The sequence below is a fragment of the Panthera tigris genome, chromosome A3, assembly GCF_018350195.1.
Source record: "Panthera tigris isolate Pti1 chromosome A3, P.tigris_Pti1_mat1.1, whole genome shotgun sequence".
In the NCBI taxonomy this organism is placed as follows: Eukaryota; Metazoa; Chordata; class Mammalia; order Carnivora; family Felidae; genus Panthera; species Panthera tigris.
In genome coordinates this window covers 37861631-37888780 of record NC_056662.1, presented here as the reverse complement: position 1 = coordinate 37888780, position 27150 = coordinate 37861631, and the positions used below count along the sequence as shown (strand labels likewise).

General features: G+C 37.5%; 1 long non-coding RNA gene across 4 annotated transcripts in view; it reads right to left on the bottom strand.

Annotated features, from left to right (window-relative positions):
• Nucleotides 1-266: 266 nt before the first annotated feature.
• LOC102957224 overlaps nt 267-27150 on the bottom strand; it is a 313391-nt gene continuing 286507 nt past the window's right edge. For 2 of the 4 annotated variants that reach the window (XR_006215588.1, XR_006215587.1), the window contains 2 exons: nt 11382-11441; nt 267-728 (listed from right to left, as the gene is read on the bottom strand). This is a non-coding gene — a long non-coding RNA (uncharacterized LOC102957224). Of the gene's footprint in view, nt 729-4495; nt 4827-11381; nt 11442-27150 lie in introns of those variants that run through there. The other 2 variants (XR_006215589.1, XR_006215590.1) reach the window with 2 other exon arrangements.

Sequence of the window (27150 nt, the reverse complement as noted above, 5' to 3'; positions counted from 1 at the left end):
ACCAACTAGAGCAGCTACATGGTGGATATGGATATGGGTTCCAATCTGGAAAGAAGTGATGGAAACTACCTCAAAAGGGCAGCTAATAAAAATTCAAGTCAATGAAAAGCTTGGATCAGCCTGTGTATTGAGAGAGGAAATGACCGGTCTTTCATTATTCTCTTCATTGAGAAGAGAGAATAACTTTCCCATCAGGAGTTGGAGGCCCTGGATTGAAGATGAGGAGGGAGTGACAAATGCAGAAATAAAAGACGACCATCCAAAAATAATGAATACAGCCTATTTATTCAGAGCTTGCTATAGCAAGAGGGTGAGACCTCGTCCTCTTGGCAGAGACTTAAGGCAGGCAGGGGAGGTACAAACAAAAGGAAGGCTTCATGTGTGCCCTGACTGGAGGCTATTGGTATGGGGAAGCTGGAGTCAGCCTAAGCTGAAGAGGGCATCTTTTGTGATTGATTTAGGGAGCATATTTGGCTTGTTCTTTTTGGTTCTGAGTTGAAAGCAGGGACCAAAATCAAGGAAGCTGGCAGTCATAGACCAGGACTGTTTCAGGCTGGTTTGGCTTCCACGATGAGTTGCTGCAGAGGTTGTAGGTCAGAGTTCTGTTGTCATATATAGTCTGGTCATTGTCCATTTGTATATTTATTGTCTCTGGGGCTTCAAGTCTCAGGTCCCTCAGATGACTGGTTGTGTTTCATGAGAACTGGTATGTCTACATCATCACTGACCTGTAATACACACAGGGGTCTTGAATTTTTCCAACCATTGGTCTGCCAATGTATCAGTCATGATCTTTGGAAAGGCACCAAAGTGAGAATTGTGAGTCTTAGAATTATTTGAGCTATTGCATTAATTTAACCTATATCCCTTAGCAAATCAAATTTCAGAACTTTGCTTTTTATCTGCAAGTTGAGGACTCTATATGTTCCAGTTCCAAAGATGTTATTCTCTGACTCTAATCCTGGAAAGTGTGCTCATCGCTTTACCAGCCCATTTACCATGGACATATGCTGAAAAGTAAAAGACACAATGCTTGTTCTCAGGGGAATATTCTCATGAGCCTCGGGATGAAGGGGAAAACAATTATTTTCTCAACCGTGTGTTGGGAAACGTAGTGGATAATAAATAGTTATTTTCCTGGGACTGATTAGGAATGTCTCCCTATGTCATAAGGATTTTCTACTTTGTAAAGAGGAATTTTCCCATTTAACATAATTACATAAAATTATGGGTATTGGAACAAAACTCAATCAATATTTATTGAGTAGGGAGCTACCACAAGATTTTAATTGGAATTTTAACTTGAAAGCTATCTTAGCTGGATCTAGGGTCAGGGAGATAGAAGAACAGTTACATATCAGTAGAATCCAGATGTAAATGGTAGCACTGTTTTCCTTTACTGAGTAAGATACTCTGACTATCCTAATGTTTTCCATTTCTGAGCTTGGGATAGCAAGTAGTGAGATTAACAGGGGTTCATATAGTGAGGGACAACTGAATTTGAAATATCATGATTGATAAGCATGTATTTGCAGAGACCAGACCTTATTCAAGTCCGAGTATAAACATTTAGTTCAATCCCTGTCACTATTAGGTGCTTTATAAATGTTTAATAAGTGAGCTCAAAATTCGCAATTCACAGGGGGATCCTGATTTAAGAATATTGATTCCATCTCCAGTAGCTTGAGCCATATGAAACTTACCTGTTGTTCAACCTAATATATGTATCATATTTATTTATATAAATCCAACAGCTTTATAGGTTTTTCTTGTTGTTTCTTGTTGTTTGAATTCTGAAGGCCAGTAGTTAATAGTTTCTCATCAATCTGACAGGAGTGGACTTTGTGTTAGGAAATGTGACCATGTTTAAGGAAATTTTCTATAGGATATTGTTTAGATTTTCCAACTTTTTTTTCTTTTTTTTTTTAAATATGAATTTATTGTCAAATTGGTTTCCATACAACACCCAGGGCCCATCCCAACAGGTAAATTTTCCTACTTTTGAACAAAGTGGAATACACATTCCTTTAAGTACGTTTTGGTTTAATATACACTCTTTTGAATAACCAAGGTGTGGATGATCTACTCCTGGTAAACAAGACCTGAATATAAGTATGTTTCAAATTCCTTGTGTTTTTGACATGGTGTCTCCCTAAGTAAGAGAAATCACTTTTATCATCATAATTAGATATGTAGTTTTTCTTATTGGCATTTAATAATAGTTAAATACTAACAGATACTACATGGGGTTTCCTTAACTCAATGACAAAACCCTATGTCTGATGTGAAAACACTAGAGGAGGCAGACCAGTGGATGGTAGGCCAAGATGCTGGGGAATGAGAGAGGGGGTTATGGAGGGGGTGAACTGGGGCTGCTGTGATTACTATATCATTGCCATCCCATTAGAAGATGCCTTGTGATCAAAACCTGCTCCTCCAACCTCCTCCAAATAGCTTGTTAGTAAGTCCTGAAGACCCAAGTCATTATCTAGCAGGCATTGCAACTGTCACCTCTAACACAGGTCCTATTTATCCTGGGTAGACAATGTCCAGACCACTAAAATATGCTGTCTTAGAAACATGGCTGGGAGAGCAGGGGTGTGATAAAATTAAAACTATTTGGACTCCATCCTTTTTTATTTCTTTATCCACTACACTTGATAAAGAGGCTCTTTTCCTTTGTTGACCTTGTTTGGGAACGTGGATGGCTCAGTCAGTTGAGCATCCAATTCTTGATTTCAGCTCAGGTCATGATCTTGCAGTTTGTGGGACTGCGCCCTGCAATGCGCTCTGTGCTGACAGCCTGGAGCCTGCTTGGAATTCTTTCTCCCTCTGTCTCTGACCCTCCCCCCTCAAAAATAAATAAATAAACATTTTTTTAAAAAAGCTTGTTAAAAAGAGATATTAAAGAATGCCCAGTTTAATCTAGCCTTCAGATAGCTTGAGAAGAAATACAATACACTCTCTATGCTGGTTCCCTGTTATTAAATTCACTAGCTCATCCTTTTTAAAAACATAAAGAGCCTAAGAATCATATGAGAATCTTCTTGAAATACAGGTTGTGATTCAGGAGGCCTGGTGGGTTTGAGATTCTGCATTTCTAACAAGCTCTCAGATGATGATCATGCTACTGGTGCAGGGCTTGCACTTTGAGAAACAAGGCTACAGCCACCTCGCATGTCCCAGGTCATGGGCCTGCGTGGCTTGGGGCTTTGATGCAGCTTGAATTCCCTTCCAATTTATAGTCCACTGTGTTCAGCTCAGGACAGGATCCTAAACAAGCAATCCTGAGCTTTACCTCTGCAACTGGCCCTTTAGTCTACTTTGGTGGCCTCAGAATGTTCATCGTATTCTCCAGCTACTCAATGCCCCCTCTCTGGTGTCCACATTAGACAGTAATTCAGTGATTAATATCCTCTCTTCCATTCTTCCTCCTTTACTCCAATGAAGAAAGGGAGGGCAAGAATATGACCATATCAAACGAATCAATCCTTGGGACCCAAATGAAGTATCATTTTTGTGGGGTCTAATGCCCTCAGCCATTAAAATGTACATATATCATTAAGAAGACTTTTAAGAGAGAAACACCATATCCTACAGGAATGAGTATTACCTTTCTATAATTAGCATTAGCACTCTGTCTAGTATAAAGTTTGTAGTTATAAACAGTTTCTCAATGAACCCATGGAAATTTTAGGCATTAGGAAAAAATGGCAACAGTAAGGTGTTTGGAGGTTAAGTTGGACTTATGATTCGTTGCCCCATAGGTCCCAACTGGCAAAGCAATATTAATCCGGTAGTAGTTTATACAATTATCTCTGATTCAGGCACTATTTCCCTAAAAATGAGGAGACAATATTCAATTGTGGTTTCCATCACAAGGATCTTACCTTTGGTGAGGAGCACACACAAGTATTTGAATGGAATGAAAATACATTGAACATTCTTGGAGGTCACACCAGGCAGCTTGGAGTTCACCAGAGTGGGCAATTGTGGGTGACCGTGCCACTGCAAGTAACTCATTCATTAAATCCTACCTTAATATTTGTAAGTCAAACCAAAGAAGAAGAAAAGGCAACTGGCTGAGTGGAAGAACTTATGTTGTCACATGGAGCTCATCCTGGGATCCCAGACCCCTAGGAGAGGGTTATATCATTAAAAGATGGAGGCTTTCTCTAAACCAGCAAAGACTCCCAAACCAACTACCATTTTGAATTTCTTTCTGGTGGTCCCAGTAGCTGTCTTCTTCTTTCATTGATTTTTTTTCTCGTAAAGTAAAATAAATTGCTGTAGTTTTGCAGCAAAGAAACCATTTCTCTCTCCTCTCCAGAAACCTGTAGTAAATAAGACCATTGCTTTTTACACAATTTGCCCTATGTTTACCTTTCAGAACAGCACAACACAGAATGCTACTAAGAATACTAACCAGACTCTGAATTTATTTTTTTTTAATAACTCAGAGAGGACATGAGCAGTTAGATATTTACTGGGGAAATTTTTAGCATGTCTGGTTTTTAACCGATTTCTACACAAGATGCCAAGTTTTTAAAACTCACACAGAAAATGGGTATAAGAAACATTTGTGTAACACTTTAAAATATATGAAGCACTTTTGTAATTCTCAAAGCTCATTTCCCCTTAAGAATAATCCAATGATGAGTACATGTTTTTATTCCCTTTTTCATACATGAGGAGATGAGGACTCAGAGAGATTTAGAAACACAAGGTCACACACATCAAGAAGGAAGGAACTCCATTCTCCAAATGCCATGCTCTTTTCCGATGCACCTTATTTATATCCCGTGCAGTGGTTCTGGTCTCCTGAGCTGTAAAAGAAACCTGTTTAAATGTGGCTAAATAAAAAGGGATCAAAATTGCCTGAGTGATGCGGTTTAAGCCATCTGAAGACACTGTGCTCCAATCACTCTCTTTCATGTTTTGCCTGAACCCTGCCTGCCACCTGAATAAAAAATGATTAGAGCAGATTGTCACTAAAGAGAATGCTGCTTTCCATCCAGGCAGCAGGGCATGATAAAAGAGATCTTAAGGATTCTGGCAAATTAGAGCTGCAAGTCTGCATTTTTTTAATTTTGTGAGCTGATATAAATCACAGGGACCTGTCAGGGAGCATTCAGATGTACTGGGCAATCCAACTTCAGAGATAAGCGAAACGTAAAAGCAGCTCACTGCACATCATAATTAAAGAGCTAGTTGTCTTCAGCAATTTCAGTTCCTGTGGGATTTTCAACAGATTTTTTTTTTTTACTTTTTGAGCTTGGAATAAAAGAGAGAGAATCCCAAACAATCATCTCTGAAGTTTTGTAATGGAACAATTTCTTGCAGTAGTGTGCAGGTCACTCAGCTCCTAAGGAAATCATCAGGTTCCTAGGCTTTGTTCTTCCTCTGTGGATGTCTGGTAAGTCACATAGTCACTCTAGAGACTCGATTTCCTTACCTGGAAGAAGAGTGATTTAACTGAACTCTGAATCCTAACACTAACATTCTGGGGTTCTATGAAATTTTTCATTTCTCAACAGCCATCCATGTATGCACAGCTTTCAACTTGAAATGGCCATTTTCATCCTGTGATCCTTAGACAGGGAGTCCCTTTAAATGACTGGCAGATGTCCAGGTTACAGATCAAACCTGGTCAGTGAAGCTCATCCACATAAAGAAAAGAAATGAAAACCGTGGTTAACGGAGCAATTGTGTTTCGTCTTGCTTCTGTCACCTTCTCCATGTTGGTTCAAGATTGACATCCCCATAGTATTTGTAGGTGGCTTTTTTTTAATGTTTTTCAATGTTTTTATTTATTTTTGAGAGAGAGAGAGACACAGAGACAGAGCACAAGCGGAAGGGGCAGAGAGAGAGGGAGACACAGAATCCGAAGCAGGCTCCAGGCTCTGAATCGTCAGCACAGAGCTCGAAGCAGGGCTCAAACTCGTGAACTGCGAGATCATGACCTGAGCTGAAGTTGGACGCTTGACCAGTTGAGCCACCCAGGCACCCCATGTACATTGCTTTTCTTGAAATTCCTTGCTCTTGTGTATGATGAAAGCGGACTTCTCACTCAAATGTATGCAGTATAATCATTTAGGAGCAGAATGATGCCTCACCCCCGTGTCCCCAGATTGAAAGCTGCTGCATTTCATAGGGGACATTCCAGCTCTAGCAACTAGATGCAGAATTCATGGAATGCAAAGTCTTTCCTGGCTCCCTCAGGTTATGACCATCCCTTTGAGGGCCTTTACACATATTACTGAACATCTAATACCGAACAAGCCATTCATGTCCACAAAACCTGCTATCCTCATCATAGTAGGCTGTAAGACCCTCAGGTCACAGATAAGACTTTTTCCTCAAACATTATAATTCAAACACACAGTGAAAGGAAGAGAATGACACAACCATGTACCCTCTATCCTCATCTAAGAGAGGTTTTTCCACATTCACTGCAGATTTTCCTCTATTTTTGTAAAGAAATAAAGTGTTACCCAAATAATTGAAGCCCCATACTCCCTCCCTACTCTTCCTTTGGAGGCTGTCCCAAGGAACAAGTTGGTGTGTCTTTCTCAGCCATGTTTTCGAATTTACTACATATATATGAATATCCATACAAAACATTACGTTGTGTTTGTAAAATTTACATCACTGCTATCACATTGTAATTTTATTTGTGCACTTAAAGTTGTGTTTTTAAGATTGATCTGCACAGCTCTACATTGATCTAGCTTATTCATTTCAACTGCTGTACAGTATCATCATGGAAATGTCATTCAATTCATTATGTTTCTAATTAGATTACTAGATTTCTTTTTTTTTTCTGGGGACGAAGTTCAAAAGGCATCTTGTTAGATTATTAGATTTCAAGTTACGTAGTGAGATTTAGATTATTATCAACTTTTCTCTTCTAAAACTAATGTCCCCTCTTCTTATACACTAGAGTTTCTCAATGGTATGTATTTAAAATTAGAGCACTCAGTATCTCATTTTATCCTTATTGTTAGTAATCTGCCTTTACATCAAGTATATAGAAATTCGGCCCACGAAAAACTGTAATAATTGAATAATTTTCTTCCTGTAAAAGTTAATTAAATCAATAATGACCTTCCGCTCACTATTTTCAAGCCATCAGAGTCTCATTTTAACTACTGAAGACACAATCCTATTTTTATTTTTAGATGCATAATTTAAAGGAAATAACTATGTGAAAAAGCACTAAAATATAAAAAGAAATGGAATATATCTCACTCACCTTTATTCAACATTTCCTATCCCAAAGAAGAAGAAAAATATCTCACTATTAAAAGTCTTCATTTTAACATGTCAAAAACCCAAAACCTTTATCTCCCAACATACTGTGCATTCACAGTTCCCGTTAGTGCTGCTTGAAATCTAATTCATTTCCTATTATTTCCCATTTCTCCTTTTATTAAACACAGATTTTATGATTAATGCCCTGGAAAATGCCAGAAGATATTTTTAAGAGATAGAGAAAAGTGCTATTATTTCTTCACTGAAATAACATTATAGGGTAACGACTCTGAAAGTGGCAGGATTTCAGCACTCAGGGCAAAATGACAGTAACCTAGCATTACATTGCTCTGGCTGGGGATGATTTATCTGTTTGTTCTGGCATATTACACACAATGTGAATGAGGCCTGGACCTGCACGAAGGAAGGAATATCTCAATGAAAAAATAAAGCATCATTTTAAAATGTGAGGTGACATCCCAAAACAAGAAGAGCAATCCTAAAATATAGTCATTCAACACGTGTTAAAAATAGTTATGATTCTGTTCTTCCAATGGACTCCATAAATCAGGTGACCATCATTGCTTTCTTTGTGAGGGAACTTGGGTAATAACCAAGGGGAACCATGGTGATCAGCCTCTCTAGGAATTCCTCAAAAGCCTATATGTGCTCTTCTTGTTCAGATTGTCTAGATATTCCTCATTACAAGCAAGCAGTATCTACCTCACAGAGGATAACTCCATATGAGGTGAAAGAGAACAACAGGTGTGATTTGTTGTTGTTTTCTTTTATCTTTTTAATGTATTTTATTTATTTTTGAGAAAGAGACAGAGAGACAGAACATGAACGGGGGAGGAGCAGAGAGAGAGGGAGAGACATGCATCTGAAGTGGTCTCCTGGCTCTGAACTGTCAGCACAGAGCCCGATGCAGGGCTCGAACTCGTGAACCACGAGATCATGATCTGAGCTGAAGTAGGACACTTACCCAACTGAGCCACCCAGGCATCTCCTTCTTCTTCTTCTTTTTTTTTTTTTCCAACACCTACACTGTTATGCTAAAGATGCAGGTTGTATAGTCAAAATCAACTCCTACTTCCATTTGTGGTATCTTACATTCATTCACTGTACCATGTTACTCATTCCCAGAGTTCAGGGTATACCTTACTTTTTACATTTCCCCTTCTACCCACAGAATAACAAATTCAATTGATTTAACTCAATCTTTGAGAAATTAGTGAAGACCAAATGTGGATATAATGCACATAGGGTGAAGAAAATGAAGAAGTGCAGTTACTGAAGCATTTCTATATATGTTATCCAATTTGATCTGCCAGTTACTCTATGGGCTAGAAGTTTACCTACTTTGTGAACTGCCTTAGGTGGAAGTCCACCAATCACAAGATATAGCCATACAACTTGAACCTTAAACAGTCCAGTGATCCTTCTCTCTGCTCATCTCAACTTTATAAACTGAGCAATCAAGGGGCACCTGGGTAGCTCAGTTGGTTAAGCGTCCAACTTCAGCTCAAGTCATGATCTCACAGTTCGTGGGTTTGAGCCCCACATCAGGCTCTGTGCTGACTGCTCAGTCTGGAGACTGCTTCGGATTCTGTGTCTCCCTCTCTTTCTGCTCCTCACCCACCTGCTCTCTCTCTCTCTCTCACTCTCTCTCTCTCAAAAATAAATAAACATAAAAAAATAAACTGAGCAATCAATAAATACTTGCCCATACTAGAACTAACTATAGATAAGGGGTAAAAATATATTAGAGTATAAAAATGTATTAAAGTATTTCTCTGCTCTTAGTATCTTCAAAATGGTAGGAAGCAGTAAATAAACAAACATATCTGTGAAGATGTATGTATACAATAAAAAATACTAGCTCAAGAAAAAGCTCCATATGGCTAAGTAGTATTTATTGTCAAGAAATAATATAAAAAATATAATATAAATAATTATAAATAAAATTTATAATATAAAATAAAAAAATATAAAGAGGGTTTTGTATAACTCTTTCCAATGCTGTACCAAAAGGACAAAGAAACATTGTCACTTCAATAATTATGTGTTGAGAAGGAGCACTGTAGATACCCACCTTTCCATATCTCTTTTTACTTATAGCCCATGACATCATCTCTAATAAGAGGAGAGATCTCATACGAACCCCATAATTTCTGTGTATTTCAGTCATTTCAAGTATGAAATCTGAATGTTCATACTTTGCTTTCCTAAAACAAATGGTTCCTCTAAATCCTTAATAATGACTTTGATCAATGTAGGCACTTCAGACATTCTCTGGTTTGGGCTGTTCTACACTAAATTCTGTTCAAAAAGAGGATGGTGATAGTAATCGCCCAGGAAGTCTGAGGACGTAGCATTAAATTTTACATCATCTCCAAATGGGCAGGAGCAATGTGACCTAGGAATTTTGCTTCCCTTTGGCTAAAGTGTGCAAGGAAAACTGGACAGTCTGAGATGCAGTAAATTATCTGTGATTCATGAGTTATGATTGGCCTGGATTATAGCCCCATTTTGGAAGAAGTTAAGAACTCAGTGCTTTAAAAGAGCAGAAAATATACTATTTTAACATTTTAGAATGGAAGCTTCTCATCTACCACCCACCTTCTGTCCTTTTTATAGCAAAAAAGAACATTTCTCTTTTCTTTGTACCCTTTTTTTTCAACACTCTTCCTACACATAAATTCACATCCCTCTCTTTATTATAGAACTATTTGCAACCACCCTGAATACCTCATCAAGAAGGATGGTACTGAAATAAAGAATATGTCTTCCAAATAGTATTTTCAGTGGAAAGTTTGAGTCAGGTATATGAATGAAAACATCTTTCATTCCCTAAACAAAGAAGTAGAAATAGCCTTCTCTGTATCTTCCTCAAGAGAAATCTTTAGGGAAAAAAATGCTTTTCAATGAGACTTATTACATTTTAACTGTTATATGCAATAAGATGAAAGTCAAGAGCCACGGCCCAGAAAATTAAAGGGATACAAATCTCCTTCACTTTGTTTCTTAAAAAAAAAAAAAAAAAAAAAAAAAAAAAAAAAAAAAGGAATGAATCAGAAAGAAGTCCCTCCTTTTGCTTTCCAAAATGCCATCATGGAGGAAAGTCAGTGGATTGGAATATTATTTCTGTTACATTGTGTTACTTCTCCAGTTCCAAAAAACATAATCTTGGCAAATCATAAATGTTTTGAATTCATTACCAAAAAGAAAAAAAAAAGGGAAAGAAAATCCGCATCCACAACCCACAAAGCATAATAATCTGTTGCTTCTCTTCTACTTTCACTCATTTTGATTGGATTCCCCAGAGTTTAAAAACCACAGTTTGGTTTGAACAAGAACCTGAGATGGACATTGAAGAAGTCAAAAGGTGCCAACACCTCCTAAGTCAATATAAGATTACTCAAGCTCCATTTAATTATCATGTAGAATGCAGCCAAAGGGCCTGGGTTTTGCTTGTTTGTTTGTTTTCAAAATTATTTGAATTTCCTGAGAGGATGCCATTTCAAAGAGCCTCTCATCAGGATAATTTGGGATAAGAATAAAGGGTGTATTTCATTCAAGCATCCTTTATTCACAAGAGCCTAGGAAATAGGCCAGGCAAATTAATATATCTTAGATAAAAATGTCTAGGACTTAATTTAAATACAGCCTAAATGATTAATTAATTAAATCATTAAATAGAGCTCATTTGATCTATTTTGCATGATAACATGCTTCGGAAACAGTCATTAGAAAATCATGTAAATGATGTTCAACCCAAGGGTGAGGTGGAATGGGGGTAATTAATGACTAGAAAAAGAATAGACTAGCATTTATTGAGTGCTTATTATAAGCCAAGTACTTCTGTTTGTCTTTACCTTTATTATCCTGTTTATTCCAAATAACAATACTACAGTGTAAACATTATTATTATCAGTGCTTTATGTAAGGAAAATGGAGGTAAAGAGAATTTAAAGAACTTGCTCAAGCCATCATATTTGGTAATTGGTGTCATGGATTCACATAGGAAAAATCGGGTTCCAGGGCCCATGCTCTTAATCACCACACTGAGCAAAAGAAGGAGGCAAAATTAAATCAAGTACACAAGTAAGTAGGTTGGTACTTACAGATTTAATATTTAATGTACTTTCCTGAAGGTCTCTTCCAAGCAGTAATTTGCAATTTTGCTAGGATGAAGATATGAACAATGGTCACTATCAGGCTGGCAGATAGGAAGGACTTAGCAAGTTAGTAAGCCTAAGCAAATACTCTCCTCGGTGGCTCTGAATGGGATTTCCATTCTCACCCATTGTCACCCATGCTACAAGTCAATAAGTACCTATAAAGGGATACAAAATGAATGATTTCTTTTTGAAAAAAAATAAAAATAAAATAAAGTACACGCTATTGTAGATAAAGTTAAAAGTAAGATTATATCTAGGTGTAGGCCTAAAAATGTTTGCTTGGTGTTTGTTAACTTATCAATAGAGAAACTTAGATGAAAACTTCAGTTTAATTTGAGATGTCATTGAAGATTCTTGTTTTTTTTTTTTAAGTTTTATTTCAGTAATCTCTACCCCCAGCGTGGGGCTCGACTCATGACCCTGAGATCAAGAGTTGCACGCTCCTCCAACTGAGCCAGCCATACGCCCCAAGATGTCATTTAAGATTCTTGATCACAGTGTGAGAGCACAATCTTCTACACTTAGAATCTGAATATATAGTATACTTCTTTGTAAAATGATGACAGAGTCAGGTACTCCAGCCCCAGAATGAAACATAAAAGCTTTGTTCCAGAAAGATTCTCAAGCAGCCAGAGCTAGAAAAGCTGAGCAGATGAAAAAGAAGTGTTGACAAGACTTCAAGGTCATATTAGACCTTGATTTCAATAGTTTAGAGACAGCTATATTACATTAAAAATGCATTTCTCTCCTTCCTCTTTTTTTGTGACTATTATTATTAAAAATATAACTTTTTTCCCCTCTTTTTGACCTGGTAATTGTGTCTAGTTGAGCTGGTGCATTGTTCATGAACTTCCTGCTTTTCCTGGGGTGACAGAGGTAAACACATGATTCTGTGTGAATTTGTGACTACATTTGTGCCAACCATGGAAATGTGCTTTGCATGTAGGTGTTTGCAAGAAAACTGGGGATAAAATTATGAAGAATGCAGAAAAAATAAGTAAGAATAATCTTTCACTCATGTAGATGACCTAGAGATCATGAAACTTCACTGAACGGTCACTGGCTAGTATACAGACTGACTGACTCAATAAATGTAAGGACAGGCAAGGGGACAGCTGGACAGAAGGGTTCTGTGACTCTTGTCTCCCTTTCTATCCTCACCTCTTCTTTCCTACTCCTGTGACTCTACCCAATGTGCCTTTGCTCTGCCTTACTCTCCCTTCTCCTTCCTGTCTGTCCAACTTCTCTAATCTTCCAGGTTCACTTCCCATCCTAGAGGGTGTGTGAAATCTGATTACTGCTGCCCAGACAGCCATGCCCTTTCCCTTTCTTTTTCCTTAGTTATATTGGTTAAATTATTACCACCTTGGTATGTTTTCTATTGTTCTCTAATCATTTCACGGGTTTCTCTAACTAGATTGTATATTCATGATCTCAAATACTTAACAGAGAGTTGTAGGGTACTAAAGAAGGAACAAACAGGAAAGAAGGAAGTGAGGAGGGAGAGAAGGAAGGAGGGAGGAAGGGAGGGAGGGATGATGGATGGAAGGAAGGAAGGAAGGAAGGAAGGAAGGAAGGAAGGAAAGGAAGGAAGGAACGGAGAGAAGGAATGGAGAGAAGAAGGAAGGAAAGGAGGAAGGATGGAGGCAGGAAGGGAGGGAGGAAGGGAGGGAGGGAGGGAGGATGGGAGGAAGGAAGGAAGGAAGAAAGGAAGGAAGGAAGGGAGAGAAGGAGGGAAGGGAGAGAAGGAAGGAAGGAAGGAAAGAAGGAAGGAAGGAAGGAAGGAAAGAAGGAAGGAAGGAAGGGAGGGAGGGAGGGAGGAGGCAGTGAGATTATAACTTACATAACAAAATACCTTATAGCCACATAAGCACAAAGCTAGTGTTGAGCATATACAGGTACTCAGCAATTTCTGGTGACCAATTTTCTGTTTCTGGATCCTCCTTTAAACAGCAGTTTCTTTTGAACATCCCTCCCACTCCTAACCTCCCTGCATTGCTACTGTAAGTTAAGAAAAACAATTATTTCAGAGTGCGCAGGGGAATGGGAGGAGGGGCTAAATCCTGCATGGGTTTGACAGGTAATTAACTAGCAAAAGAAATAGCAGAAAAGAAAGGATTGAGATAGGAACAAGGCAGCTTCCCAGAAGGGTAGCACAATGTCTATTCAAAATATAAACTGGATCTAAACACCAAGACGTAAAGATGTGAAAGCACTTACGTGTATTTTTAAAATGTCCCTGGGAAAGATGAAGCATCATTTTCGCTTGCTGATAAGCTACAGTGTGAATTTCAAGCAATACATAGTTATTTCTTCACTTCTCATGGACGTTACAACGCCAATCTCAGGATTTCAGACTATATATATATGTGTGTGTGTGTGTGTATATATATATATATATATATATGTATACGTGTATATATATGTGTGTATATATACACGTGTATATATACACACATATATGTGTGTGTATATATACACGTGTATATATACACACATATATATATATATTTTCCCCAAGAGTAAGCATTATTTTCTATTTGCAGAGAAAGCGTGTGATCATCTAGATGTGAAACTTAGTTCCTGTTCCAGTCATGTGCTGTGCTGCCCTCCAGTACCTTCCCCACCTGTGCCCTAACTCAGCTCCCAGGGCAGTGGGGCTCCCCCTCACCTGCTATGTTTCCCAGGCTCCCAATACAGCACTTTCCCAAGGGGTGCCCCAAATGGGAGACTGGGTGAGAGTTTGGAAATGGGGGAGTGGTGGAAAGGAGGGCACCTCTTATCTCTGGCTTCTGCCGCAACATGCCTCAAAGTCAACATCCCCCAAGTCTCTGCAGCCCAGGGGTGCTGCTGGTCTCCTGCTACCAGGTGAGACACCACTTTCCTCTTCGGACCCTTTGTCCTCCAGCATCTGTGCAACTGACTTCCTGATCCTGAATATAGTAGTATAAAATATTACAAAAACAATTCTGTTTCCTAGACAAAATTCTTCCCGATCCAGATTTCACAAAGTTGGTCCAATGCTGCAGCATTTGTAAAAATAAAAAAAATAAATAAATAAAGAGAAAGAGAGAGAGAGAGAGAGAGAGAGAGAGAGAGAGTATTTTCTGGAAAAAAATTAAACTATATATTTCTTTATTTTAAACTAAATGTTATATTTTTAGCAGTGGCTGGTCTCTCTTTTCAAATATCTCTTCCAACCTATACTTGAATGTTTATCTGAAATTACTTGTTAGCAAATCCCACTTCAGAGTGGGGTGAATGCAGAGAGCAGTTTGTTTATTCCTTAATTATGGCATTTGCCATAGTTTATATTACAGTTTAATTTTCATTATCTTCTTCCATGCCTGACTCTTAACTGGATTATAAATATTTAGAGGACAGGAGGCACCAGGCCTAAATTTCATATTTAATCTCGAGAAAGTAGAATAGAAAGTTCATGTAGTAAATTAACACTAAGTGTTGGTAGAATGAATAGTGGTTAGGAAGAAATGATCAGATATTGGATGCATCATTCTGGTTTTTACCAGGTCCTTATGTTGAATGAACTGTTTACATAAGAACTGATCCCCAATTCCTTCAGCTGGAGGTGTGTAACCTTACTTGGATGCAAATTTAACTTGAATTGTGTTGCTAGATAATGCATATAATGTGTTCTAGAAAGATGGAAACTGCTGCTTTTTAAACATAAATTAAGCACAGATTAAAAGCTCCAGCCAGATACCAAGTCAAGCATTGATGGCTTCAAGGTTTTTTGGTTTCAATCTGACATTTCTACTTCAAATTGAGTTATTTCATGATCTTAGTTTGTATTACCCAGAAGTATACTTTGAATCAAGGATCCAAGTACAGTGGTAATGAATTTATTTGGGAGATGATCCTATGAAGCACACTGGTAAGGACTGGAGAAGTGAGACAGAAGGGAAAGAAGCCAGTGGAGGATGTGTTAAACCAGGTACCACTGTGGAAGCCAAGGGCTCCACTTTGCTGGGGAACTCTTAATGAGCCAGGGGTCAAAGAGTTGAGGTATTTTCCCATCAAGTCTGCCCCATCTCTGGTTGAGGGCAGCTACTAGGGCTTTAACTCCATGGCTCATCTAGCCAATCCCATGCACAAGACACACATGCACCGGAGAGAAGAAAAAGCCTTTAGACATAGGGCTGCAGGTTCTTGCAATGCAAAGCCATTGGTAATTACCAGAAGGTAAGTGGCAAGGAGAAATGGATGGGATACTGACAGCATTTTCTATAAATATGGAAGATAATACATATGGTCAACATTCAATACAATGTATCGTATATGTATCAGTTTGTTTGTTTATGTGTAGAAATGGTGTGTGTACATTTTTTTCAACCTAAGATCTTCTATATTGGAAATACAGTATAAGATGAAGAATACACATAATTTCATGCTTCTCTGAATGCCCAAAATCTTTTCTCTGATTCTCAAAAAATATACTTATAAATTGCTACCTTGTGTTGACTCAAATAAGCATACTTAAATGAGTTTCTTTGTACATAGCATGTGCTTCTATTTAAAATGTGTATATCCCACAGCACATAACACAATATTTTGAATATAGTTTAGTTGCTGAATGAAAGGTATAGTAAACTAGGCTGTTGTGTGGCAATATTTACTTCCTCCTTTTAACTGCAAGGGAGAGGTTACTTCTGTGCTCCATTGATGTTGGGCTTAGCAATGAGACTTCTTTGGGCCACATGCATGGGCAGGGTGTAGCTCCCACCACTTGACATAGGGCTTGGCTATGTGACTTTCTTTGCTCAATGGAATGTTAGTACATGTGACACAAGCAGATGCTTAACATGTGCTTCAGGGCTGGTGTTGGTCTCTTTGCAATTCTACATTTCTACATGAAAAGAACCCTTCCTCAGGTAGCCACTCGTTTAAGGAAAATAAGAAACACACAGAGTAGACCTGTATCCACTATGTAGCTGTGAGCCAAGCCCAAAGTCAATCCTTGATCAGCCTATCCACAGATATGTAAACTAGAATAAATAATTGTTTTAAACACTGACTTTTGAGATAGTTTGTTACACAGCATTACTGTGGTAATAGCTAACTGATACATAAAGTAAGCAACCAAATCCTTTAAATATTGAAACAGTACAGTAGTGGTTATAATAGTTACTGTTTGTAAAATATTAGACATACAAATGCGGAAATTATTTTAATATGCTAATATTCTTCCTATAATAATTGATTCAAACCTTGTTAGATATGCAAAGTAGTAAAAGTGAGGTGAGAAAAGTAGTGAAAAACAACACAAACTATAATTCCTTCTTTAGTTGTAACAGAGATTAAACAACACACACACTTAGGATATACAAAAATATAACATGAAATATTTTATCCAAACTTAGTTTTTCAAGTCTCAAGTCACATTTCATAATCTTACAGAGATCTTTGCTAATCACCTTATTTGATTCTGTCCCCATTTAACCCTTCCTACCATTATACATAACCCCATTATCTTTTTTTGTAGCATTTGTTATATCCCAAAGTTCTCTTGTTTATTTCTTTCTTTATCACATGTGTCTTCCACTAGAATGTAAGCCTTATTAAGAATAAAGTTCTGTCTTTTTTTTCTTATCTTTGTGTTCCAGCATCTAAAAATGGTATCTGGTACTTGGTATGTATCCAATAAATAGCTGTTTAAAAAGTTGATGTCTAATAGCTACCAATAATAAATACTATTTTCCATATTTAAGTTATTCTGGAGGCATTTTTGCTAACTTCTAGTCTTGAATTTCTACTCTGAATCAATTTAGTAAAAGCATCAGCCTTCATAATAAGGTGTTGTTGGATGCTTGGTTGAATAGTTCAAGCTGCATTACATTGGATTTTTGAACAGAGGGTCTTTTTTTTTTTTTTCTTCTTTCTTAGATTCTAGTGAAATGTGTGCAGTGGTTTCAGGTATCCGTTCTTCATCTTAGTGGAACTACACCCAGATGATGGGGAAATTACCCACAAGCACACTTAGCCTTTATTGGATTTTTCTGATCTTGTTATTCATATCCTCTGGCAGCTGGCTCGAAAACAAGCAAGGGAGCACTACAATCCAAATTGCATTTTAAAATGTGAATATTGTGCTTGTTACTTTATGTTTTATGCATTGTTTGCAAATAGGAAATATGGTCACCTCATATTTTATGGATTTGCTTTGGAAAATGATTCAAAGGAAGTTCAACATTAGGAGCACAGAACTTAGCTCTTGCATTTTTGAATGCTTGATTTTTCTTCCCATGCCATCTATTTCCTTAATAAAGAGGATAAGTTAAAGTTATACTTGCCTTTTGGCCTCATTATTGTAAACTGGTAGGGACTAGCCTTGAATTGTGTATGCTTAATAAATATATACTTAACGATAAACTGGAAAAAGCACTGTATGGGGCCCTAAATTCAGGAAGTAAAATATTTTTTTCCCCAAAATATATCAGGGCAAATTTTTCCTCCTAATAACATATGAAAGGAATCTTGGGCAAAAATTACACATTGTGATAGAATTGCAGATTTAGGGCCAAGTTGATCAAAAGTTCTACAAGCAATGTGACTAAGCTAAAATGGCCACTTTTAGCTATGGGTTACACTTTATTTTGGAGTATGGCTTTCTTTTTTTTGCCTGTGTTACTGAAATCATGGTACATCTTTTCATTAGTAGCTTATCTTCCTGTGGTAGATTCATTCTATTGCTATAGGTTTCAACTGAAAGCTGGAAGTGTATCTTTCTCTTTCCACCATATTTTATGTTGTCTCCATTGTGGCTGTCACTGTTATAGCCCCCATTTTCTTACTTTTATAACATTTACTAGTCTCAGACATTTTTCTTGCTCATTTACTTGTTTACTATTTGTTTTCTTGTTTTGTGCTGTTTTGTTTTGGTTATCTATACCTCCATTAGAATATAAATTCACAAAATCAGGAATTTGTATATATTTACTCCTTTGTGTTTGCAACTTTGTGTTTGCAAATTAATACCCAATAAGATGTGTCAAATTCTTATAATTCAACCATAAAAAGAAAAATAAACCCCATTTAAAAATGGGCAAAGGATTTGAATAGACAGTTTTCCAAAGAAGATACACAAATGGCCATCAAGGACATGAAAAGATGCTCAACATCATTAATCATTAAAGAAATGCAAATCAAAATGTAATATGATGCCACTTCACATATATTAGAATGGCTATAATCAAAAGAACAGATAATAACAAATGTTGAAAGGATATGAATAAATTGGTAGAAATGTAAGATGGTGCAACAATTTTGAAAAACAGTTTTTCAGTTCTTTAAAACATGAGCCATATAATTAGCACACGATCCAGTATTTCCACTCTTAGGGATATACTCAAGAGAACTGAAAATATATACATACACAAACACTCATATAGGAATATTCATAGCAGCATTATTCATAATAGCCAAAAAGAGAAATAACCAAAATGTCTATAAGTTGATGAATGGTTAAACAAAATGTGATATATCCATATAATGGAATATTATTTTGCCATAAAATAGGAAAGAAGTACTGATACACAGTACAACATGAATGACACTTGGGCACATAATGTTAATTTAAAGAAGCCAGACACAAAAGGCAATATAATGTATAATTCCACTCATATGCAATGTCTAGAATAGGCAAATCTCTAAATACAGAAGGCAAAATAGTCATTGCCAGGGGCTGGGGGAATGGAAGAATGGGAACCAGTATTAAAGGGCATGGTAGCTTTCATACAGATGATGGAAATGTTCTGGAGTTAGAGAGTAATGAAGATTGTAAAACTTTCCAAAATATTGTAAGCAGGACTGAATTGTATACTTCAAAATAATGAATTTTATGAAGTATCAATTAAATATCAGTAATGAAAAATGTAGAATACAATCATTTATAATAATAACCATTAGTAGGATGCTTGTTATTCCAGGTATCGTGCTAAGGACTTTACATGTAACATGAATTATTGTCACTACACAACTCTATAAGGAAGACTGTCATTATGCCCATTTTGCAGAAACTTCTAGTTAGAAAGACTAAATAACTTGCCAAGGCCACAGAGCTAAGCAGTGGTGGAGCTGGAACTATTGGGGATAGAACCTAGGTAGTACATCTGGTTCCTGAGCTAGGGTTATTGTATGTGTGGGAAGACTACAGCCAGAAAGATGTATTTTTGTTGTCATCATATTTACTTAGGTATGTGCTTGCATTTTGCCTCAACTTTCCTAGAAAGAGTTCTTTGAACTCTTTGGGGTCAAGAGGGTTGTAAATATTTATAGATTGACTGTCAACTACAAATAGCATAAAATAACTCAATATTTTTAGACAATGGTTTTTGTCCAATAAGACAGAAACAGAAATCAATTTTAAAAGTCCCAAAGATTTTCAAGAAAGAGTGGAGGAATGGAATAAAATGGTGAATTGGGGGCAATAAAATCTAGAGTTTTAATAGGCATTTTCATTTTATATTTAGTCATGTATTTACTCTGTATTTACTTTATTAGAAACCATAAAACTTTGATTCTAGCATTGGTCTTGCAACCAGTGCATGGGTCACTCAGTCTCTGGGCTTTAGTTTCTTCCTTTGTGATATAAAGGATATAACTAAACAACTCCATAGGTCTGATAGAGCTTTACCACTCTATGATTGTAGGAACTGTGCACCTTAGAACAAATATACCTGAGTGTCCTTTATATCTCTAGTTTCAGAAAAGGATGTGGGCTGAAGGTCCTCTCTGAAGTTCAGTTAGAGCTTTTTCATGCTCTTCAGGAAGCCCAAGAGTATTTCCCAACAAGTCAGTCTGTTGCCCTGCGAGCTGCATGAGTCAGGGAAAGTGCCTGCTGCAAGAAGCCCAGAGAAGCCAGTGCTCAGAGACTCAGTAGATGAAGTAAAAATCCTGGGTATCATTCTGGATCTTTCCTCATTCCCAAATTTAATGGTAACAGAACCTCTGATGAAGTGGAAACAAAAATGGTGGACTTGTAGGAGAGAGGCAATAATGAAATGTAGAGATTGAAGGTGATAGGAAAATTTACATAAAGAATCCAGGGCTTTTGGGAATCAAGGGGAAGAATCCCTCACCTTCTCCCTTCAAGTTCAAAGACTTTAGGATAGAAAAAAATTGGACATGACAAAAACCCCAAATTCAATGAATGAAATGACTCACCAATTATAAAAGCATCAAGAGATCACAAAAATATGGGGGTGGACCACTTCATGCACGAAACCAGGTATAGTTTGAGCATGGCTGGTATTCCTTGGAGTTCCCCTCAGGTACCTTTCACCATCCCTGTGTTCCCATCTCTCAGCTTTCTGTGCTGTAGCCTAAGGTGCATACCTGCAAACATCTGCAGGACTGTCCTTTGGCTACTGAAGCTTCTCTGCCCACATCACTAGCAGAGATCAGGAAGTGCCTGGTAGTTTACATCCCCTGGCATAGACCTTGTGCAACAAGTAGGAGAGCCCAACTCCTTGCCTTGAGTCAAGGAGAATTCTGAGGTGTTACTTACACACCATAGCTCCCTGTAGGATTAGGCTGAAACTGAGGCTTGGCCTGAAATTGCATCCTTGCTTGACTTCTTCCTTCTTCCCTGCTCTATTTTTCCTCTAGAAGTACTTTTTAAATAAATCATTTTCACAGCAATCATCACCTCAGGGTGAGCTTCTGGGAACTTGACCTAGGACATTGGTGTTGTACAGAAATGGTGGCTCTTATCTCTTAAGATGGCAGAGAATGGAGACCCTTCCATCCCACTTCATGGGACAATCTGACACCCTAAGGAAGAAACAATGTGATTGGATCTAAATAAATTTAATGTTGGGAGTTCATGACAATTCTGTCAGGTATATTCTTTGCTGAGCAAAATACTGCTGGGGTTTGTGAAAGACTAAGAAAAAAATCACTGTAGCCCCAGCAGGGGTGTGCACCAATGGTTGTGATAGACCAAGTACTCACAATGCTTTAGACACAACAGGAGATCACACAAATGTGACAGTAGCTGCAGCCATGGAGGCAGGATAATCTTTCTTGAGCACATTTTATCTGCAATTCCCAGGCCTCTGGTACTGGAGGTAACACCAGTGCCATAACAGATCCTCCTAGATCAGATGATCCAGCTTCTCATAATGGTACCATAGTGTTTCAAATTCAAGGGGGAGATGCATGAGGATGCTCCCTAAAGATTCTTGGATGTATCAACAAATGGAGACCTAAGCAAGAAGTATTAGACTTCCCATGAATGAGAGTGAGTTGGGGCTGAGATCTTGCACGGTCAGTCAAACTTCAAACAGCAAAGCAAGGAAACACAGTAACTAGTCAACTAATCACAAGTCCATGCCAATACCGATTTGTGGAATCCATTCACTTTTTCCTCCATTTCTCCACCTCTGTATCTTCAGGAGGTCAGTTCATCATCATTGGTCTGGACCAATGTAGCCATCTCCACCAAGCTCTCTGCCTTTAGCTTTGCTCCCTTCCAACTCATTCTCCATTCTGTAAGTACAATAATCTCCTTATAGCACTCTTAAGATTCTCCAATGTCTTAAGACTCTCCCATGTCTCTCCATTATCTTCAGCATGAATTTGAAACTCCATAGCATGGATGTGAAATCCTTTCATGATCTGGTCTACACCCACCTCTCCAGATACACCTCACATCATCTTCTCCTGGCGTTTTATGGCTTATACATTACTCACACACCCCTCTCTCTATTATGGCTCTTCCTCCCTAATGACTTGGTTTTGAAAATCCCCAGTCCCTAGCTTTGTCCCAGGTCCTCCTACACCATCAGTTTCTACCTACCTTCCCTCCTGCTTCACAGAACAGAACCTGGTATCCATCCACATTCTTTAGCAGGCACCCTAGTATTTCCTTCCATTTTTTGATTCTGTACATCTTTTTTGGTGTTAACATCCACATCACAAGGCAGATAAGAGAGGACAGCTTTGAGATGAGGGTTTCTCCTAACTCACACTGCTCAGAAGGCCATTCAACATGAGATCAGCTGCTTGATACACATATTTTTTTAGCTTTTGCTATAGGTACCTACACGTTCTAAATGATTGCAAGGGAAGGACCACACCTTTGCCATGTCACGGCTTCTTTTCTTCAACTGTGGGCATATATGCTTATATACTAGTAGAGTTGTAACAATGCCAAGACTCAACACTGGCTCTTTTACTTCCTGCCCCAGCCCCTCTTGCAGAAACACCTCCCAGTTCCTTGGACACTTACAGTTTCCATTACCTTTAGTGTTGTTGTTGACGATGATTATGGAGTTGATGATGGTGATTTGCCTGCAGCTAGTGAGGCATAGAAAAATCCATGCAGATTAAAGACCTCCAAGAGGTCTGCCTTCTTTCCTTTCCCTAGTCCTTTTCTACAGTATTGATCCTACCTTTATTCCTTTCACAAATCTCTGCAATAACCTGGCTCCCTTCACCACTGGCTCTGGCTTTGTGGGGGGATTTATTATGAACTCTGGTTTAGAGACTTTAAATAGTCTATAATCTTGGCCAGGCTCGAGCTCAGCCAGTCCTGAAAGCCTGCTAAATGAAGCATGACAAACGCATGCTCATTTAGTGGTGACTGGTGACAGCTGGGATATGATGTATCTATCCCAACAGCAGAAGCGGGACATTTATTTAGTAATAGCCTTCATCTTCTCTCTCCTCTCAACCTCACAAAATCCCACTTCTCGGGACAATTATTGGAGTAGTGGAACTTAAATCCCCATATTTCCAGAAGCACCTACATAAAATCATCTTCAGGCATGGATATGACAAAGCTAGGGATGCAAGTCGTGTCATTTGTTTCCCTGCCTGACAGAGCAAGGCAGCATCACTGAGGCAGGACCCAGGGGAGCCCATTATCCCAGCCCAAAATGGCACACAACCTGAATATCCTATGCCTCCCAAGTTCATTATGGGAAAGATGAAAACCAGCATCTTTAGAATTACCATTTTTTTAAATTGGTCTAATGAAATCATGTATGCTCTCTCCCCCTTTGGGTTGGCTTGTTAATGATTCCTGCTTACATTTGCCCTTGAAAATTGAAAAGACTTCCTGTTAAAATGCGAGAAGAAACCCTCCAGAAGTTAAATCAGGATGCTCTGGCTCCCTTTTGCCCAGCAGTCCGTACTGGTATCTCTTTGTGGTTTTAGTTTGCATTTCCCTAATGACTAAGGATAGTGAGTATCTTTTCATGTGCTTATTGGTGATTTGCATATCTTCTTTAGTGAAAACTCTATTTAAATTTTTGCCCATATTTTATTAGGTTATGTGTCTTCTTATTGGGTTGCAAGGGGTTTTTGTACATTCTGGATACAAGTCTTTTGTCTGATATGCATGTGTCGTAAGTATTTCCTCACTCAGTGGTTTGCCTTTTAGTCTTCTCAAATGCCTTTTAAAGAGCTTTTTAGAAAAAAAAAATTGATGCAGTCCAATTTACCCAGTTTTTCCTCTAATAGTTCATGGTTTTTTTTATGTTGTAAGCAATCTTTGCTTAGCCAAAAATCACAAAAATAATTTTATGTTTTATTCTCAAAGTTTTATAATTTTATTTATTTATTTTTTAAATTTTTTTAACGTTTATTTATTTTTGAGACAGAGAGAGACAGAGCATGAATGGGGGAGGGGCAGAGAGAGAGGGAGACACAGAGTCGGAAGCAGGCTCCAGGCTCTGAGCCATCAGCCCAGAGCCCGATGCAGGGCTCGAACTCACGGACCGTGAGATCGTGACCTGAGCTGAAGTCGGACGCTTAACCGACTGAGCCACCCAGGCGCCCCAAAGTTTTATAATTTTAAATGTACCCTTATGACAATGATCTATTTTGAATTACTTTTTGTATATACTATCAATATGGCCAAGTTTCATTTTTTTCCTATGAATATCCAGTTAATTCAACATCATTTGTTGAAATGATTTTCCTTCACTCATTCAACTGTGTTGATAATTTTGTCATAAACCAACTGACTATATAGATGTGATTTATATTCTGTTGCATTCCATCACACATTTTCACTAATACTAATGTGTCTTACTCACTGACATCTGGACTGTAGCCAGGCTGGATTTTGAAACTTCCCTTGACATCATGATTGCTTCTCATTGGCGCATAGGTGTGTGTGTGTGTATATATATGTGTGTGTGTGTGTGTATGTGTGTGTGTGTATACACACATACACACACACACACACATATATAATATTTCCACTGTCTTCTTTAACTCTGTCCAACCTTATACCAACATCTGTGATCTCCCTGTCTCAAATATCAATATTTTATTCCTTAGTAGTCCATTCCTTGAGAAGCCTGCTGTATATGAGGAGTGAGATTAACTGTAATAATGTCTGATAATGACTGATATCTTAGTGGACACATTTACATTTTCCAATCTAGGACCTTAAAAGGTACTATCTTAATGCAAAGATTTAGCTTTATTGATGGTAACTTCAGACACCATAATAACTTTCCTATAATAAAGCTCACATCTTGGGATTAAGTGTGCCACTTGGCACCCCTTAAACCAATGCTCCTCAATGATGGTAGTGGTACCACCACTGGTGACATGAGAGAGGCTTTCAGGTTATAGCTATATATTGTTTTTAAATATTAATAGTTATATAAGTTTTTGACTATGGATTAAGAATTCAGGAACCTAAAAATATAGTTTCATACAGTATTGCTTCACAAAAGTTCATTGACTTACAAAAAAAAAAGTCAATGCAAAGAAAAATACTGACTATATGATATGATGTTAATGATATATATATATATCTTCACCCAAATGATGAACGTGATTTGCCTCATGGAACAGAGAGAAACTGGCCGATATCTTCCTGGGGTTTTGTAAACAATCTGACCTACTTCATTTTTTTCCTTCCCTTCTGATCATGTGTAAGAACCAGTGGATTCTTTAAAGAGCTACTGTCCACAATGAAGTACTCGCTCCTCTTTCTGTGTCATACCTAATGTGTATTTCTTTACCTTTGTTTTCTCTTTTCCTACCCTCGTTCTGATGAGGTAAACACTACTGTGTCTTTTATGGTATAAGCCAACCCTCTTACTCTTTCTGCTTCCTTTCTACCCTATGTGCAGCATACTAGTTTGCCATTCATGAAAACTCTTCCTGGATCATTAAATTATATAGAAAGAGGGTTCCCCCACACAGAGTGCTTTTAAAGTTAAACGAAAAGCTCCATTAAATGCCCTCTTATCTTTGTAAGCTTGAGGCAGAAAGAGTTCTTTTTTTACTCATTATAGCAATTATTTTCTGCCTGCTCTTAAATATATCTGGAGATTTCAAATCATGAAAGCAATTTAGCTATCAAAACTGCCATAATAAAAAAATAATTTAAATCCAAACCAAATCAACTAAAAAATGATGGATAAAACTGCTTAGAAAAGTCTGTATCGTGCTCTAGTCCAAGCAATCTTTATTTCCTTGAAAAGACTGATCTTCTACATCATTAAATTTTTATTCCCATCACTCCTGGATTGTTTGACCTACGGGAATCTTCCATTGCCTCATATTATACTTTTAAATTTTTCAAAATTGTATTCAGGTGTAACGTGCATGCAATAAAATGCACAAATCATGGGTGCACCACCTGATGAAATGTTATATATGCCTACTCTTGAGCAATCATCACACAGTTGAAGATCTAGAGAATTTCCAGCAGTCTGAAAGCTCTCTTGTTCTCTCTCACTCAGCACCTTCCACAAAATACCCATTGATCTGACAGCTATTACCACAGATTCATTGGTTTCTCTTCCCGATTCATATAAATGGACTAATACAATAGATACACTTACACAGATGGCTTATTTCCCTGAATGTTGTGTCTGTGACTACTATATGTACTTCTGACTAGATGTTTCGTCTGTTCTTTTCCATTGCTATTTAATATTCCATTGGTGAATATATCATTATACAATTATCCATGGTACTGATGAGTGTTAGGGTCTTTTTAATTGTTGACAACTATGAATTGTACTGAAGTGAGCATATATTCTTTTGCATATATTTTGGTGGACATATGTACTTATCTCTCTTAGATATATATGTAAGAGTGGTACAGACAAAACAAATGCTTAATCTTAATAGACACTGCCAATTAATTTTCTAAAATGGTTGATTGTGATGGTTGAACAACTGTGTGAAAATAATTAAAAAGCATTGAATCATATAATTTATATGGTAGATTGTATGGTATGTGAATTAAGCCTCAATAAAAATCAGCTTCCATTATATTTCTATTGAGTGTAATTGTTTTATCTTCACCTTCTACCTTTTTCATCTTGGTTTTTGATCCAGCTAGAATTGATTTTTTTGTGTGTGTATGGAGTGAGTTAGGAATCAAACTAACTGTTTTTCATGTGGATTATGAATAGATACAGAGCCACTGTAGAATAGTCATTTTCCCACCTCATTGCAATAGCACTTTTATTGAAAGAATAGTTCTCAGCTGTTGTGCATCTGTTTCATAATATTCTCAAAAATCCCCTTTTTAAAAAGTATCTTATTTTTTTAATGATGAAAATAGTATGTGTATGTATTACAAAATTTTTAAAAGAGAGATATGAAGAAGAAAGTAAATATTATATACAAACCTACTCAGATATCATATTAAGACATTTAATTTATTTCTGCCTTTTTCTTGATATTTCTCTGTATCTATATATAGAATTGT